Source organism: Tachypleus tridentatus, chromosome 13 (genome assembly GCF_004210375.1).
Source record: "Tachypleus tridentatus isolate NWPU-2018 chromosome 13, ASM421037v1, whole genome shotgun sequence".
NCBI lineage: Eukaryota > Metazoa > Arthropoda > Merostomata > Xiphosura > Limulidae > Tachypleus > Tachypleus tridentatus.
In genome coordinates this window covers 121,498,595-121,501,778 of record NC_134837.1, presented here as the reverse complement: position 1 = coordinate 121,501,778, position 3,184 = coordinate 121,498,595, and positions in this window count along the sequence as shown.

The following is a 3,184-nucleotide window of genomic DNA, read 5'->3' as shown; positions in this document are numbered from 1 at the left end:
AACATTGTTTCAGGGTATATAATTTCTTTTTCTTTCGTGTTATGTCATTACATTTCAGGTTAAATGTTTGAATAACGTCCCGTTAGTTGTTTATGAGAAACATACATTTTATTCACGTTGACAATATTAAATGTAACTTGTTACAGCGTGGATAAAATAAGCATATATTTCTTTAAATTCGTAATTTTCTTTAGATAACAGATGGCAGAACTTTGACGGTCGAAATGTTTAAGCTTACAACTAATTAAAGAATTTTTTCCTGAAGTTCTTTTTAACGTTTCTACAGTAAGCATAAATTTATTTCATGTTTAAGAAGTTGTTAATTGAAATAGCTAAATACATTAAATGGTAATGTAAAAAAAAAAAAAAAAAAAGACTGGGAAAAAATGACCTCAAGCACTTATTCGTGCGTTCATGTGACCTGGTGGTGTATATCAGTAATCAGGAAAATCTTAAAGATTTGAAACTTGGCTACCAGAACTAAAAGGATGCTTTTCATCATATACATTACAGAAAATAACTTTTGGTGTGATGTTTACAGGTGATAGTTTATCTTGTTAAAAAGATTGTTTGTTTTTAACCAACTTATTAACGTTATTCACTATAGATTAACTACTGTTGTATGTTTATTCAGTAGCTCAAAATTAAACATGGTAGAAAAAAGTCTTAATAGCTTTCTATAAATGTAACTACAACAAAAAAGACGTACAGTTAGCCATTTAAAATTTAATGTACTTATTAGTGCATAGTTAAAAATTCATTACAGGGAAAGTGATGCAAATTAAAAGATTTTTAATAAATGATTTTCAAAAAGAGTAATTTCAGCATCAGTTGCAAACTTTAATGTTGTCACCTCGTAGCTCAGCGGCAGGCCTTAAAACGGTAAAAACTGTGTTTCGACATCGGCGGTTAGAAAACTACGGATAACGCATTGTGTAACTTTGCATAACAATAAAGAAAGAAGTTTAGTACAACCCACAATATTTTATTGTTCTTTGTTCTCGTACTGTGGTGGTTAAGGTGTTTGGATAGTAATCTACTGGATACAAATTGTGACATCGAAACGACTCGCTGCTTCAATTGCGGTTTTGTTATGAAAAAAACAAATCTACGTTTCTTTGGTAAAGAATTAGTGATCGCTGGTGTTAACTAGTTGCATTATCTATGTCTATCGCTTTTAAATTGGAGACAAGTTTCGATACTTGTAGTTGGCAGAGCACAGATAGTCCATTGTGTAGCTTTGTACTTAACTCCAAACATTTAACAATGTTTTTGTGTTTTAAACTGGTATATTCTACTGTCAGAGTTTTCATAACCATCGGAGTTTCTTGGTGGTAGGGTTTGATTCCTCGTAGTCGACATAGCAGGTGCTTCAGTATGGCATTACTCTACAACCACTGGCGTGTTGCATATTTAATTGGTAATGCAGAAATACACGAAACACTTTTTGGTATTAAAAAAGTAAGATTTTTTTAAAACAAGTTTGTGTGTATGTTTTCTTGAATTGTCCACCGAGGGAAATAAAACCCCTGATTTTAAATCCGAAGATGTACAGCTGTTCCCACCAAGTGACTTTTAATGATAAGAAAGTGACCACAAACCATTGTCTATCAATGCGTTTTTGGTGGTTTTTTCAGTCTCTTAAATATGTTTATATTATTAAATTTAGTACATTTTCATAACTTTAAGATTTTATTGTTTTTCAGTATAACGTTTATCATTCCATTTTGTTGACTTTTATTTCTGTAAGTAATTTATTTTAATTCAAATACATTTTTTTACGTAAACTGAAAATTAATACGTTGTTTTGTATTGTCCGTAAAGAATGATCCAAAAAATGCACGAGAATATGCGGAAGTCACCCATTCATGGTTATGTTTAAAGCATTTAGTAATGTAAATAGTTATTAATAAGTTTATTATATGATTGTTAGTGAAAAATTCAACGATAGGGTGTGAAATGTGATCGACACATTTCAGTCATTAATTCAGTAAAATACATATCGAAAATCTCATTTAGATGTACGTCTTTGTATTCTTAATCCACTAACCAACTCAGAGATTATAAAGTCATGCATGCTACACCTCTTATTCAAACATAATAATATGATATATATATGTTCACATATATATACTTGATTGGAAGGTGTTAGTGTAATAATATCCCCCCCCCCTCTGTTACCACATACAAGTCATTGCACTGCGTGTTATGCTTGGTTTCAAAAACAAGTTATGTGCACCCCTGGGGCAGCCTCGTTGGTGCATGAGCTAAAACCTTAGTTGTATGATTATATTAATGTTCTTTAGACGCGGAGGAATGCGGTAGGTAAAGGCCACGAGGAGATTAGATGCAAACGAACACAGTTCAATATCGAATCATCCACTGGACAAAATTAAGCCTGCAACGTTTGGGTTTTTCCTTATTCATTTCCGTCACACCAAACATGCTCGCCCTTTTAGCCGTGGGGGCGTTATAAGTTACGATCAATCCCACTATTTGTTGGTAAAAGAACAGCCAAAGAGTTGGCGGTGGATGGTTATGACTAGCTGCCTTCCCTCTCGTCTTGCACTGCAAAATTAGGGACAGCTAGCTCTCGTGTGGCTATGCGCGAAATTCAAAACAAACAAATCAAACAAAAAATAAAAATTATTTTTGAAATTTTTAATGTATGTATATATCGAAGACTGTTTTCAGAAATCATAAATATGACTCTCTCCATTTGTAAAATTCAACGAAGAGTTCACAAATTAAATATTTCATGTTTTACAATATAAAGAAATTAAAAACTGACGTAATAATGTCATTTTAAGTTACTTTTTAATACGTGCCGGTTTCACCAATACATAAAATATATAATAAAAATTGTTTTTATCTTATGTTTTTGACGTTGTTTATTTGTTTTCCTATAGTTTTGGAACTAGCAGAAACAAACCTTATATTTGAGACTGAACCTGTGTTCCTGGTGCCCTTCGTGAACCCGAGGACGCCATACCCCCCACTCACGAAATAGATGGCGCAAACGTAGTATACATGGTTAGGTGCCATGGGTGAGTGTCATTAGGTAACAGGCTTTGTTTTAAGGTGCTAACCTTCTTGGGGAAGTTATTGAAGTGAATGGAGGATATTGATCGGTATAGTGGGGCTATTGTGAATCATGATGGGTATTTGGACTTCGAAGCGAAGT